The 16,804-nt window shown below is 38.3% G+C and overlaps 1 protein-coding gene across 2 annotated transcripts in view; it reads left to right on the top strand.

Moving 5' to 3' along the window:
* Positions 1–16,804, top strand: part of LOC134285420 (uncharacterized) — a 446,116-nt gene that overhangs the window by 403,950 nt on the left and 25,362 nt on the right. The gene's annotated exons all lie outside the window — the stretch shown is intronic.

Raw genomic sequence — 16,804 nt, 5'->3', positions numbered from 1 at the left:
GGGAGACCCAAACCAACAAAGAGAGGAATCTTTTACCATGTTAGGAACTTTCTCCGACTTTCAACAACTCCCCGAGCAGAAGGGAATAACAACAGCATAAGAAGCTGTGTTATTTAGGCAAAATAGCTGAATAATAAAATCGATTATTTTTAAGTTATTACCATAACATATTGTGTAATAAACTTGTCTGTCATAAGCGGCAAAATAACAAATTCCATAACAAATAAATGTTCCTGGAAAACCATTTCAATAACTTATTTTGTTAGTTTCAATAACAACTTAATAACAGTGAATTCGGAAAATATTTCAATAACAAATTTTTATATTAATATGTTATTGATAATAATTGAAGAGCAGAATTTGCTATGATATCAAACTCGTTACTAAATAAGTTATAATACTTATTATATAAAATTATTCGCTTTGTCTCACAAACCCGCCAAAAACAAGAGGTTCATCACTCTGACGTAAGAAATATTTTCAAATGATCGAAAAATACTATATTCAGCTTTTAATTCATTCTAAGAGATTTGAAGTCGCAAGATAATCGAACTTTAGTAATTTCTATATTATCAAATACGACAAGCTTCGATTTCCACCTGTAATTTATAAACTGTAATACTTTAATTATTTTCGGAGCACGTGTGACCTTTGTTTTTTTTTTCAGCATAGAAAGTGAAGAATTTTTACAATGCTGAACAGTTTTGCAGACAATTTTTGGGATATTGGTAATATTGTACAGATTATTATCATTTTCCTGGAAAGATTGTTTTAATTCCTTAGATTTTTTCCTGGATTCAAGAGTTATGTCGAATATTCCTCCTGGATTCTACAAGAACTCCTCCAAAAATTTTGCTATAATTTCTCCTGAACTTCATCTGATGATTCCTACAGAACTTTCACCAGAAATGCTTGCAATATTTTTTTCCTAAATTCCTCTATTCATTTCTCTAAGGATTCCGTTAAAAACTTCTTTCGTGTTTATCAAATGACTTTGTCATAAAATTCTTCCAAAATATTGTCGACTGATTTGGTCATAAACTTTTCCATAAATGACTCCAAAAATCTTCCTGAAATTTCTCCGAGAGTTCTTTGGCGGAATCTTTCATGGGTTTTTAAAGACTCTTCTAGAAATTCCTCCATAATCCTGCATAGAATCCATTCAAGGCTTTCTTCAGAATTTCCTGTGATTGTTAGTCCTGAAGTTCATCTTAAGATTTCTCTGAAAATTTCTTTGAGGATTTCACCATGAGTTTTTCCGAAGGATTCTCAGGAGTTTTTCAAAAGATTCTGCCAAGAATCCTAATAATTGCTCAGAAGAATTAACTTCGGAATTTCTAAGAAAACTGCGCCAGTAGTTCTCTTAAAGACTTCTCCAGGGATTTATCGAAAGGTTCTCCCAGAACTTCCCAAGTGCTTATCCGAAAATTATTTAAGGAATTCTTAAAAAGAGTCGTTCAGGAATTTCCTTTTTAACTGAATACAAAAATGGAACAACACAAAGGGATAGGTCATAACTGTCGAATTTTTGCTGTGATTTCAAAACTTGTTACTGTTGTGCTATTGCTGATAAGTTGATAAATAGTACAACAATAACTAAACTTGTACTTCAACAAAACATGTTATTTAAATGTTATTTAGCCAATGTATATCAATAGCTTGATTACAGGTACTCTTCGATATAACGTACAAAAAAGTTTTCTCTTTGTACGTTATATAGAAGTGTACGTTATATCGAAGCAGAGAAAAATTCAATATTTTTTATTTTAGTATTGATGTATTCGACGTGAAATTAATCCCAAATAATGATTTCGGTGAAATTCACAAAACCAATAATGAAAAACTTGAGTTTTCACGAAAAAGTCATTTCGTTTTTTGTGCTTCGATATAACGTACATTTTGCTTCGATATAACGTACACTAAATTTTCTCCCAAATTGCGCTTATTCTGGGTAACAAGGCTAATGCTGCAACAAAATATTGATTTGAGTGATTTCGTAGTTTATCTAAGGGCTATTCCTGGGAAAAATAAAAAAAAATCAATGTTGTACGTTATATCGAAGCAAAATGTACGTTATATCGAATTCGCTATATCGAGGGTACGCTATATCGAGGGTACGTTATATCGAAGATTACCTGTATAACAATATGAGATTGTCCAGCAAAATTTGTTATGGAAAAGTTATGCCTGGATAATTTAATAATAACAAAACAAGATATAAAAACAGGTTATTTGATTTCGTAGTTATTAACTTGTTATTCGCGCCGATTGGTTTAGTAGTTTCCTAGTGTACTACGGTCAGACAGATAAACAAAAAGTCAGAAATTTATTTATACATATTAAGGTGGGTCAACGTTGTATGGATTTTTTATTTTAAATTAGTCAGATTCAATCAGATTAATGTTTTTCAGATGCTCTTTGAAGTCCTAAAAAACTGTGCAAAGTTTGGGCTTGATTGGTTTAGCCTACATTTTGGGCATCGCGATTGAAGTTTGCATGGGGTTTTACATAGGGAAACACACTTTTTTCGTATTATTATAACCGCTAATGTAAAAGCGTAGCCCAGGGTATGTCAAACAACTTTGTCGAAGATCGCAAAGCGATCCGGTGCATAAGAAAAAAGATATAGTATTGGTAATTCCGGTTATAACTTTTGTCACAAGCCTCGGATTGTTTTGCGGTCTTCGGCAAAGTTATTCATGACATCTGACGCTAAACTTCTACATAATCGGTTACATACTTTCTGAATAATTTTATTGTTTCATAAGGGAAATGCAAAAAGTAAGTTTTCCCATATAAAATTCTAAACAAATTTCAATCACGATGCGCAAAAAGTATCACAGATCGCGCTCAAACTTTGTACAGTCACTTAGGACCCGAAATTGAACCAAAAAAAACCTTGATCTGTGTATGTATAGTTAGATAGATTTCATACTTAAGGCAAAACTGGATCCATTTCCTCACTTTTTGGTTTTTAATTTTTTATAAAATAACGAAGCAATATCATCAGAATCGGTTTTCGTGCACATGTAGAGTATGGATCAAGGTATCTCCTGATTTTTTTTCCAGGTGGAAAATGTTTTTAGTTTTTTTCAGAAACCATTTTTGAACAAAATTCCAAATGGTTCCTGCAAAAATGGAAAACATTTTCCACCAGGAAAAAAATCAGGAGATACCTTAATCCATACTCTACATGTGCACGAAACCCGATTTTGAAGATATCGCTTCGTTATTTAATTAAAAATCAAAAACCAAAAAAATGAGGAAATACTTCCAGTTTCGCCTTAATCTTTCTAAGATGTAAGATTTTTCACACCACGATGGCGTAGTGCACGTTCTGCGTGCCTGCCTGGGTCATATTGACCCGAACTAGGGTAAAACAAAATAAACAGATCCGCTATGAGACGTTGAAATTATTTTACACTCGCCGTAATTTCCAGGTGGTTCTTCAACCGGTTTACTTCATTCAAGAAGAAGATGTACTAGACCCTAATCGCACAAAGTTGATGACAGCGTCTTATAGAAGACCCAACTGTATAATAAACATGATTTCAATTACCATCTTTAAAATGCCAATGTTGAAGTTGATCAATTTTTGCTGCTAAATGCATAGACACATTGCATTGGGGTTTATTTTTGTCTTTGTCACTGTGTCCAAGTGTATTGTTCTTGGTATTGTTTTTTCTTTTCCCGAAACTGGTCCAACTCACAGCTAAATTACAACATTCACTACTGCACAACTGGTCGAAACATTAATCTCCGATTTAGATAATCGAAGTTTTTTTTTTCAACTTTTATTTCGTCCCGCTCTACCCACACGCTCGCCAAAAATAATGGACGAATTGGAGCAGCGAGCGACAGCAAGTTTCGCACGGTTGAACCCCGGAGAAAGAGACCTGTTACGCTTATTTAGTGTAGCAACTTTGGCAGTTGAGCGACGCCAACAATGGTTGTAATTTGCCAATGAAAGGCACCGAAAGGAAACCCAAATCGCCATCAGCGGAGTCAGTCGCGAAAGCAGCAACTGTCATTCCCGCCTGGCCAGGCCAGGCCGGTTATGGCATTCCAACGTAAGTGTGTGTACCTAGTGCATGCGTTGACTGACTGCATGCATATACAAACCTTTCGCCGCTCTGAAAGTGTATCTACACCTTTAACGAGCTACTACGGCCACCACTTTCGTTGGATTGCATGGCCTTAGCAAAGCCCTAATTTTTGCATAACCCGAATTGTTTCGTTTCTTCGGGTCGTATTTTTTTGTGTGTTTCGTCGAATTGGTCTCCGTAATGACACGCAAAGTTTGAAAGGTGGAAAACAACAACACTTGACAGCGGCAGAAGCGCAAATCGAAAGGAAAAATGATGAGCAGGCAGTTTGGCGTCTTGAAACTTACTACACGAAACCATTGAGCTACTCAAATTTGAGTTTTTTCAGCAATACCATAAGTTGACAGTTCTTTAGATCCGTGTTTGAAATCTAAAGAAATAAGTAATTTTGTTCGTTTAAAATTTCAAGTCTATACTCATAGTAGTAGTCGTATCCGCTGTGAAGGGTAATTTTCAGGGTTGTTACAACAGCGCGGATTTCGCGAATTTCGCGGATTTCGCGGATTTTTGGCGCGGAATTGGTTCCGCCATGCAAATTTTATTGAGTGTACATGATTTTACTCTGATTTGCTACATAGTTTTGTTATATGAGATTGTCTTCTTTTTATCTACCAATAAGCGATTGACGAATCTCTTTGACGCACCTTGCTCTGGGTATCTTGCGTGTGATAATACTGAGTGTTGAGCCATTTTAGTACTTGAAATAACTTCAATTCCCGTTGATATGAATCCTAGAGCCTTTGGATCTTTGGCAATATGTTTAGTAATAATTCAAAATGAAATTGATCTAGAAAGCTTCGAACTAGTCGAACCAGCTTAGTTACATTTATGTGCTTTATTGTCGTAGTAATAAACTTCATTTTATATTATTAGTTTTTACAACACACCTATTCAAGTAAAACATGCTCGCATTATTTTACCTTTATAAATGGTCATCTGACATAACATATAATATCTATGGGTTTGACAAGAATAAAAGTTCGAGCTCTACCCCGAATACTTCTTAGAAATTCCATAACAAAATCCATGAAATTATCATGGGTCTTCTTCAGGGAGTATCTCGGAGTTCCTCTAAGATTAAGATATTTATGAATAAACTTTCATATTTTTTTCTTTTTTGTGTTACCGTCTACCCCCGTTGGTTTGACCTTATCTAATCTGAACACTTTTTAATTTGACCCCCTCTAATCTGCACATCGTTCAAACTAGAAATGGTTCAAACGTCATTCTGCTTGTGGAACGGAGTGAAACGGAACGCAGAATCAAAACAAAACAACAAAAACGGTTACCATCAGTGTGTTTTTCGATGTTCACAGGGTTACTAGAAGTTCAAACTAAAAAAACGAACCCCGTTGGTTTGCATGAGGTATCGTTCAAACCAACGGGGGTAGACGGTAATGCATTCATCTCAAAATCCTCAATTGATTTGTTTCTTGATGACTGAAAATTTTCTATAAAATCTGACAAAACTATAAGAATTTTTAGTTGAATTGTCAGGTAAAGCGCTTCTGAATTACTAGAATTCTTTATAAAATATTTCTTCGGACAAATTCTGCAACAGTTTCTCCAAGATTTCCATTACGGATATGATCATACGCGTAACGACAACGTATATAGCCCCCAAACTTCAGTCATTCAAGTCATTCTCACTGGCTGTAGTGCATAATAAGCGGGACAAATGCGCTGTAGTTACGCGCATGGGTGGTACGATTGATCTTTTAAATATAAGTATCCCAAAAATTAAAATTAAAAAAAGACATTTCTTTCTAGGAATTTCATTCAAAATAATTAGGAATTAGGAATCCATGGCTGGAATAATCTATCCACCAGAAGCCACTTGAAGAGCTTCCGTAAAAATAGATTTAACGTTGGAATGGTCCACCACATTGTTCTAGAGGCATTTCTAGTAGAAATCCTTAGTTAATTTTAGAAAAATCTGTCGAGGCACCATGAAAGAAATGTGTGAATTAACAGTGAAAACTTTGAAGAAAACCCCTGGGGAATCTTTGAAGGAATGCATGGATAAATAACTGGAAAAATTCGCTTCATATGCGGATGGTCATGGGTTTGATTCCCAACCCCGGCACTTGCAATTTTTCGTCAGTTGCTCTTTCCCCGAGAGTGGCTGACACTGACCCTGTTCTGAGCCCCATGGCTCAAACGGACCCGGAAACCTGGACATCGGCGAACTGCTACTCATAATGGACCCTCAATCGGACTGGAAAGGAACAACAAAGGCCATCCATCATCATCCTTGTGCTCATCATTCTACCATATATAGAATAGAAAAGTGAAAGCAACAGAAAGGAAACCTGTTCGATAATGTTAAATAGCATACATCTAGGCACTGTACAAAAATGTAAGTGCAGCTGTCAATTGAAATCGCTCACGTGGTGACCTAGTGGACAAAAGAGCTGTAAATTAGGTTAAGTGATTAAGAATAAAAAAAAATCCTAAAGGAATTTTAAATGAGCTAGAAAATCTTTATAAAATTGCGACATTATCTTTCAGTTTCTTTCTCAGATTCTAAAAATGTCTCAAATTTGATTTCTACGAACTACTCTCAAAATACCCTACTCCAATTCATGCTCATTATTTTAAGAATTCTTCGAAAAAGTTTGCATCAGATATTATATTTAAAAACTTCAGCAATTCCTCCCGTCTAATTCATGTTAGTTTCTAGGTTTAATCACCGCATGGCTTTATCATAATTGAATTTTATTGGCTTTTCTCGGTGAACTTCTGTTAATTTTCAACTTCTATTCAATTTCTCTCGTCGCGCACTTGCGATTCTATCCACCGTTTCTTTCATTACTTTCGTTACTCCCTCCTTCTTTGAGTAGTATTAAGTTCACCGAGAAAAGCCAATAAAATTCAATTATGATAATTCATGTTAGTTCAAGGGTTTTTTTAAAGGATACCTCCATACATTTTTTGATAGTTTTTATTTAAATTTTCCAATGTTTTCTTTGCTAGAAATTTCTTACCGAATATTTTATTATATTTTTCTGGATGACGGGTTCAGACAGATTTATCCAAGAACGCTCTGTAGACAGCTGCTGTGATTTAGCTAAAATTTCTTGAAGAAATATTACTGAATAAACACATGAAATAAAGTTCTGGCATACGTCTTCTAATTGCAGAAAGTTTAGAATATTTAAGACGAACTGCGTTAATTTACAAATCAACAGTTCAGTTCCCATCCCAAATAGTTATGTCTGTTGGAAGTGCATATACGTTTTAATGTATAAAAATAAAACTTTACTTTTACATTCTCGCGGATTTGGCGCGAATTAATTTTTACAATCGCGCGGATTTGGCGCGGATTCAAATTTTGCTCGCGCGGATTTGGCGCGGATTTTTTTCCACGCTTCTCGTAACAACCCTGAATTTTGCGTAATTAATTATTTTTACTGGATCTACTTGAAAACTAATTATATAGTTTTAAGACATTCAGAGTCGTTCAAACCGTTCTGGACTTTAATCTATGTAGTTGGATACGTAGTGTTTCAGTTCATAGTGAAAAAATCTACTGTAACGGCTGTAGCTCCGATGAATTTCATATCTACACTCGTAACAGTAGTCACATCTACTACGCGAATTGAACGATCCAAAATTATTTTGGGAAATTCCAAACAAACCAAACTACACCGAGGAACAGAACTTCAGATCTACACTGATAAGTGTAGTCTAGTATGAAGAATACCGTTACATATTCAATTGTTATTACTGGACCTACTTAAAGAGTAATAGATAGTTCAGAGCTAAGAGTAGATCTTCACATCTAAACATGTAATAGGGTTTCGAACTACTTGGGAAAAACAAATCAAAATATAACTTGCCGCATATTTTCCAACACACTTCCGTAGGCAATCATCTTCTGTTGCGTTTCCGCAACGGGATCCACAGTCACAGAGCTACGCGTTCACTCTGAAGCTGCACAGGTGCTCAAAATAACTATTACACGCAGACGAGTGACTTCGTCAGCACATGATGGGTGCCGAAGTGATTTTCCGCTGGATTTTGTTGGAAGTTCGGCACTGGTTCCGGGAATTGGCGCTGGGTTGGGTGCAGTAAACTCGTTCAAAATCAACTTTCCGGCAGAAAATCTTCAGAACAATCACTGTTCCCAACAAGTTTACGCAATAAGGTATCTGATTTAGATGGAAGAAGTGGACGAAAACGGTCGTTTCAATTTTGTTTACCTGTAGTGCCGAGAATAGGATCAAACACCCTAATTGTTTTTTTTTTTGCTGCACTAAATAATAATACACTGCCATCAATATTCAATTTACTCGATCTTTCATTTTATCATTTGATGTTCTTTTCAGACTGTTACAGAACTCTTGGTTCGTTTTCGTTACACAATTAAATAGGGAAGTGGAACCATCTCGGCAGGGGTCCTATTTTGGGCACTTTTCTGCTATAACTCAGCCAATTCTGAACCAATTGACACAAATTTGGAACGCTATAAGATACGTGTACAAAATTCCAAGTGGTTTGGAATTGACTGAGTTATATCGAAGAGTGCCCAAAATACCGGCCGCTGCCCATGTGGTTCGCCACCCTAGATAAATGGACGTCTTGGAATTTTGAATGCCATTCCAAGACTCATTTGGATTAATCAAGGTCATTAAATTTTCCATGGAATTCCAGAACTTCACGTGTACACTTGCATCTGTAGTCTCTTGTGCTACATTGAAATATGTCCATGAGCAACCATGTTTACCAAATTTCAAGCACTTTCTAAATATTATTGATTATCCAAAATGTCTTGGAAATCATTTAACCCTTTGGAGCCGGAGGGGTCATATATGACCCCCGCGATGAAACCGAGCATAACAAACGTGTTCGACACCAGCGAGGTTGCGTCGACAGCGGCGAAAAAAATCGGCTCCAAAAGGTTAATGCAATCAATAGCCGAAACAGCAACTAATTTGCTATGAACAGTAACGTTACACAACCCACAAGGAAGCTTTAGAAATCTGAAGATTCGGATACGTTTCAGGGCAATGATACTTTCCTGGATCTTAGAACTAGAAATTACGCTTATGACATTATTCTTTCTCGCTACATAAAAAGCCCTCTAAAATTAATCATGTTCACTCTAAAGCACTGAAACAAAATTCAACCATCGCGCAACAATAATGACAATGTCGCAACCTGTATTTGTTGCGACAATTCATCCAATGCGACATAGGTTTGTCCCAACTTGAACAGAATGGGATGAAGATCGTTCTCCACGAGTTTAGAGATTCTTAAGGCTCAAATAAGAATCGCATGTTATCCAAAACTGAAAAAGCACTTTTCTCCAGAATGAAGAAAAAGCAAACAAAACCAGCGTGTCCGATTGTCATAATTGACTAAATAAACAATCGGACATTCTTATTTTTTTCGATTTGTTGATCATTTTGGGAAAAAGTGCTTTTTTAGCTCTGGAACATTTGCCATTCTCAATTGAGCCTTAAGCCTTCCATTGCGATTTTTGAGAGGTAACTTCACACTGCAACGCTGTTAAAGATCCATCATCAAAAAGTTTCGCTTTTGGGTTAGTAATTATTGATTATTCACGCAACAAATTTTACTTCTGTTTTGTCATCAATAAACATTTTCGATATCATGTCATTGGCTGTTACCGGTTGGGATAAAGAGTAAAGTTGACACATTTCCTATGGGAAAACTGTAAAAAAAAAACGCAAACCTCGACGGAACGGACGCTATGTGTTCCAGGCTTAATTACCGCGCCTTCTTTGTTGCTTGTTGCTCTGCTCTATAGTTATACAGGGGGTGGCCAAAATGTTTGGGATAGGCATTTTTTTTCTAACGAAAAAGTTCAGAACGCTGTAACTTTTCATAGAGTGCATCAAAAATTCTCAAATTTTGACTGTTTGTTTACCTACTATGTGAGCATCATTGGTGCAATTTTGAGCTCGATTGGTTAATCTTTCGCCTAGCTAGAATCGTTCTCGCAAAACACTATTTTTTAGACAACTTAGTTTTGAACTGTCACATCTCGGAAACCAGCGAACCGAATTTAATGAACTTTTGAACGTTTATCAACAATGCATTGATGTTTCTCATGTCATTAAAACATAGGTACTTTTTGAACGTTGAAAAAAGTTATCGTGGATTGAAACTTTTTGGATCTTTCTTGAAAAAATGTAAATTTTTTACATCAATGTCATTAAATTTTAGTGTTGATATCCAAAGATTTTCTGCTTCTGTTCTGAAGATATCTCTGATAAGATATATAAGAGCCTATTTGGATTGAAAGAATAACACATTTAGTATTTTTGTATGATATTTGAAATTTGACTTATTTTCCTTTATATGGGTCAAAATGTCAAACCGGTATAACTGTATTCATCGTGCGAAAATATTACATTTTATAGCGTTGTATCAAGTATTAATATATTGTTGATAAATGTTAAAAATTTCATTCAACTCGGTTCACTGGTTTCCGAGATATGACAGTTCAAAAATTGGTTGTCTAAAAAAAGTGCTTTACCAGAACGGTTCTTACTTCCCGAACGATTAACCAATCGAGCTCAAATTTGTACCAATCATGCACAATAATAGGTGAACAAACAATCAAAATTTGAGAATTTTTGATGCACTATATGAAAAGTTACAGCATATAGTTCCTGGAGACATCCCTTTAAAATGGATCACTGTTATACAGTGATTTAAAGCTGAAAACTATAACGGCCCAAAACTAGGGTTCATAAAACTCTTGAAATTTCAAGAATATTTCCAGGATAGTTTTTTATCGCCTTGCATGCTACTGTAGAACTTAAATGCTCTGTAATGGACGAGTAGTAGCCCTATAAGTTCAAAAAGGCCAAATAACGTGCTATTGGTTACTTGGGTAAACTGAAGTTCGAATTCTATTTTTATCTACAACATGTATTTTTCCTAGTGGCCTGGCTTCAGAGCCTAGGCTTAAGCGCCATGGCATTACTCGCCCTCTGAAACGAGACTAGAAGAAATGTTGAATGATACCCCAGTAATAACAGTCTACGTACTTTATCAACGGCGCCTTACGTGCTGTACCGTAGTTCACATGCGACCAAGTAATATTTCATGTGTCAATGTCGAATACCTCTATTTCCTAGGTCGCACGTGCAAAGCTTACTTATAAGGAGGCTTAAACGGTGCTAGGTTCACTACCCGTCGTTGCTTCGTTTATATTTTCCCGCGCTCTGTTTTCACGATCGACTGTCTCCCACACTCTGCTACGTTACGCTATCTCTGTGGCGAGCAGGCTAACAATCGTTGAATACTTCATAATCGGCCCGGAAATATTAGCTTTTCAAGTTCATTATGCCCATTTAGCCTGCAAGTGCGTGCGGCGGCGGCAGTGCTTTTAACTACGGCTAAAGGTTCAATATCAGCTAAACGTTTGGCTTCGCCACGAAATGGGAAATGTTGTGAGAGCTGAGAAGCATACAGACGGCGAAATTATTTTCAGCGAAGAATGGAACGCGGCGTGACGAGTGCTCAATTACTGCACTGCAATAAAAGTTATTGTATACAAATATGACGTCTCTATATCATGTCACTCCGGGCGACGTGCTCTAGATTTCTGGCAGTCATCAGACCATAAAAAAGCTGAGTTCCACTCGTAACCGACATATGGGACAACGCACCGCAAAACTTAGGCTGCCTGCAGTCATCGTCGGCGAAGCACCGCGTATTTGTCATTGTCGGTTTATTGACAACTTGACAGTGTTTGTGCTAGCGTCGGAATCAGTCCTTATGAATATTTGAGTAGCTTTATATCATCTCTTGTGACTAAGATATCTACTGCTCACTTTGTCGATTGCTCTCTAGCTGACATTTGGCTCAAGCACAATTTAGGCGTTTTGCTACGGAAGGACTCGGTGCAAAATGCACCTTTGCGATTTTATCGCCTACGGCCTCCTTATTGGAAAGGTTTTAAGCGAATATGAAATGCTACTCAACCGGAAGCTTTGCCTACATAACGTAGCAAGTCCACCACGGTGGATGAGGATCATTAGGCCTACAACATACTATTCCTGAAATCCAAAAAAATGCTACAGAAACCGAAAGTAAAAGATTGCGAACTGTTTTAACCTTCGCGTACCCAACGTCTATTTCGGATGATTTTCGAATCTTGAATCAGCTATGAAAAAGGCATTTCCCAACCGATTTTTTTGAAGTCAATTGCATTCGCTCCAGGTTTGTCCAAATTGTCAAGGACTACTATACGGAACCGGTTCACCCATCCGTTCCGGAGTTATTCCAGATTCCGTTGGGGTCATGACCGGCCGGGAAATGACACATTAATGCATTTTACTCTGAATCTATAGTTATTTTGGAAATTTGCACATATTATACGCCAGGAATACATAAACTTTATTACTGCAAGGAACCATTGACTTGAAATGACACAATCAAGCAGTCTCATGAACCGGATATGTCCCGGGTGCCCCCAGGGATGTGGCCAAAGTGGACATTCTAGCAACATTGTCAGAATCATTCATGCGGCACCTCAAACTTCATGATTTGTCGAAACATGAAAGAAAATAGTCCTTCCACACTCCTAAGACTCCTCGGGAACGGTCTGGCCATACCCGGAATGTTCCGGGTGCCCCCAGGAATGTGACAAAATTGGCCATTTCCACAATGTTATCAAAATCAACCGTGCGACACCTCTAACTTCATGATTTGTTGAAACCTAAAGGAAAATAGCCCTTCTAGGCCCTTATGGCCTCTTGGGGCCGGTCTGGCCATACCCGGAATGTTCCGTATACCCTCAGGGAAGTGGTCATTTCTCAAACATAGTCAAAATCAGCCGTGTGACACCTCAACCTTAATGATTTGTCGAAACATGAAGGATAATTGTCCTTTTAGGCTCCCATGACCCCTTAGGGTGGTTCTGGCCACACCCGAGATATTCCGGATGTCCCCAGGAGAGTGGCCAAATTGGCCATTTCCGCAACGTTGGTCAAATCAATCGTGCGGCACCTCAAACTTCAGGATTTGTCAAAACGTGAAGGAAAATAGTCCTTCTAAGCTCTTATGACCCCTCGGGAACGACCTGGCCATACCCGGAATGTTCCGGGTGCCCCAGGGATGTGACAAAAGTGGTCATTTCTACATTGTTATCAAAATCAGCCGTGCGCCACCTCTAACTTCATGGTTTGTTGAAACATAAAGGAAAACAGTCCTTCTAGGCCCTTATGATCCCTTGGGACCGGTCTGGCCATACCCGGAATGTTCCGGATGCCATCAGGAAAGTGGTCATTTCTCAAACATTGTCAAAATCAGCCTTGTGACACCTCAAACTTCATGATTTGTCGAAACTTGAAGGATAACAGTCCATTTAGGTTCCCATGACCCCTTAGAGTGGTTCTGGCCACACCAGAAATGTTCCGGATGCCTCCAGGAAAGTGATCAAAATGGCCATTTCCACAACGTTGGTGAAATCAATCGTGTGGCACCTCAAACTTCATGATTTGTCAAAACATGGAGGGTCCTTCTAGGCTCTTATGACCCCTCGGGAAAAACCTGGCCATACCCAGAATGTTCCGGGTGCCCCCAGGAATGTGACAAAAGTGGAAAAGTCCAAAACATTGTCAAAATCATCCATGCGACACCTCAAACTTCATGATGTTAAAACATAAAAAATAGTCATTCTAGGCCCTTATGGCCACTTGTGATCGGTCTGGCCATACCTGGAATATTCCGGATGCCCCCAGGCAGGGAAGTGGTCAAAATGACCATTCCTACAAAGTTGGTCAAATCAATCGTGCGCACCTCTAACTTCATGATTTGTTGAAACATGAAGGAAAATAGTCCATCTAGGCCCTTATGGACCCTTGGGATCGGTCTGGCCACACCCGAACTATTCCGAAAGGCCGCAGGGAAGTGGTCATTTCTGAAATATTGTCAAAATCAGCCGTACGACACCTAAAATTTCATGATACATGATGTATGTCGAAACATGATGGAAAACAGTCCTTCTAGGTTACCATGACGTCCTGGATACACCCGAAATGTTTCGGATGTCCTCACTCCCAAAATTTCGGTCAAATCAATCGTACTACACCTTAAACTTCAAGATTTTCCGAAATGTGAAGGAAAATAGTACTTCCAGGCTCCCATGCTCCTTCTGAACGGTCATACCTACCATGGCTGTCAGGAAGATGACCAAATTCGCCATTTCAACAATGTTATCAAAATCAAGCGTGTGATTTCTAACTTCATAATTCGATTAACCCTAAATGTTCGAGATGCCATCTTTACAGTGCTGTAGTTTTTTTCGAAAAATAAAATAGAATAAAGAAGATTGAGAGCAATGAGCATTCGGGATCAATCTGGTTGCATAGAATATGCTTCGAAGAATTCACAAAAATGGTGATGATTACAATGTTGAGAGCATCAAACGTGAAATTGAGATATAAGATTTTTGAGACATGAATATAATGTTGTATTTGAACATGCATGGTCTGAACTTTGGTTATATTCAGGATGCCGGGTAAATTACATAACTTCAAAAATAACGTTAATGGTTAAACTTTTAAATTTTCATATTTCAACCGTTTGCAACATTAATTTTTCTTCACATTTGCATTTGCAACAGAATGTTTGCATAATTCCGCTTGTTCCATGTTCTCTACAAATTGCCTTGACACATGAGGAACATTTACTATGAATTTTCACATCCTTGGATCGGCATCAGAAACAAAACCTTTTTTTTCGATCGGATACGAATCTGAAATCAGGATGCAAAACCCTCTCTGGTAAACCCTTTTGGCACAACATCAAATTAGCAGTATAAAAATGGGTTTTGTATGCAATGCATTGCAATGGTTGAACACTTATACCGCACTTAGTTCACCACTGGACTGCGCACTCATCTTCATAAGTGCGAAAACAAATGAAAATGCGCGATTGCATCAAATCAATTTGATGTCTTCGGCGCACTATTTCTACGATCTATGATGAATAAGTGCTCTGAAGACACCGAGTTGATTTGTTGCAATCGTGTACTTTTACTTGCGTTTTCACACTCGTGAAAACTAGTGCGATAGTCCAGTGGTGAACTAAATGCGCTATATAACAATTGGACAAGTTATCGTTACTCGAACACATAATACAAGTCTTTGTCAAAGGAAGATAGTTACCATACATTTCCTCATAACTTTTCAGATATGTGGAAATTTCATCGATTACATTGCTTGACAAACCGAAAAGTTTTAATCGTTGTTTTGCGTGTTCAAGGGCCAATTCCTTTGCAAGCCAGTCCAGAAATTTACGTTATCTGGTTTTATCGTTGCGGTAGTAATGAGAGTTGGCTGCTATGAACAGAAAATATGCATTCGATTCCTGCGTTTACATTCGACACCACCTTTCAACTTATTACAAACCAGAACCACATTCGGCTTTGGTATCGATAGTCTGAGCGTCAAATAGTCTAAGGTCTTTAGGATGATTAATCATAGCATCATGCACTTTGATGTGTCGCAAGATTGATTTCGACACGTTGTGATAAGGCGCTGTTTTTTTTTTATAAACTGCCATTTTGACCACTTGCCATGGGGCATCCGGAATATTTCCGGTCTGGCCAAAACCACTCTAAGGGGTCATGGGAACCTAAAGGGACTGTTATCCTTCATGTTTCGACAAATCATGAAGTTTGAGGTGTCATACGGCTGATTTTGACTATGTTTGAGAAATGACCACTTCCCTGAGGGCATCTGGAACATTCCGGGTATGGCCAGACCGGTCCCAAGTGACCATAAGAGCCTAGAAGGGCTATTTTCCTTTAGGTTTCAACAAATCATGAAGTTAGAGGTGTCGCACAGTTGGTTTTGATAACATTGTGGAAATGGCCACTTTTGTCACATCCCAGGGGGTACCCGGAACATTCCGGGTATGGCCAGACCGGTCCCAAGGGACCATAAGGGCCTAGAAGGACTGTTTTCCTTTATGTTTCAACAAATCATTAAGTTAGAGGTGCGCACGACTGATTTTGATAACAATGTGGAAATGACCACTTTTGTCACATCCCTGGGGCACCCGGAACATTCCGGGTAAGGCCAGGTCGTTCCCGAGAGGTCATAAGAGCTTAGAAAGACTATTTCCTTTAACGTTTTGACAAATCATGAAGCTTGAGGTGACGCACGATTGATTTGACCAACGTTGCGGAAATGGCCAATTTGGCCACTCTCCTGGGGACATCCGGAATATCTCGGGTGTGGCCAGAACCACCCTAAGGGGTCATGGGAGCCTAAAAGGACTATTATCCTTCATGTTTCGACAAATCATGAAGTTTGAGGTGTCACACGGCTGATTTTGACTGTTTGAGAAATGACCACTTCCCTGAGGGTATACGGAACATTCCGGGTATGGCCAGACCGGTCCCAAGTGGCCATAAGGGCCTAGAAGGGCTATTTTACTTGAGGTTTCAACAAATCATGAGGTTAGAGGTGTCGCACGGTTGATTTTGATAACATTGTGGAAATGGCCAATTTTGTCACATTCCTGGGGGCACCCGGAACATTCCGGGTATGGCCAGACCGTTCCCGAGGCGTCTTAGGAGTGTGGAAGGACTATTTTCCTTCATGTTTCGACAAATCATGAAGTTTGAGGTGCCGCATGAATGATTCTGACAATGTTGCTAGAATGTCCACTTTGACCACATCCCTGGGGGCACCCGGGACATATCC

The sequence above is a fragment of the Aedes albopictus genome, chromosome 1, assembly GCF_035046485.1.
Source record: "Aedes albopictus strain Foshan chromosome 1, AalbF5, whole genome shotgun sequence".
In the NCBI taxonomy this organism is placed as follows: Eukaryota; Metazoa; Arthropoda; class Insecta; order Diptera; family Culicidae; genus Aedes; species Aedes albopictus.
Note: the sequence above shows the minus strand (reverse complement) of the source record. Positions and strands in the feature narration are given on the sequence as shown.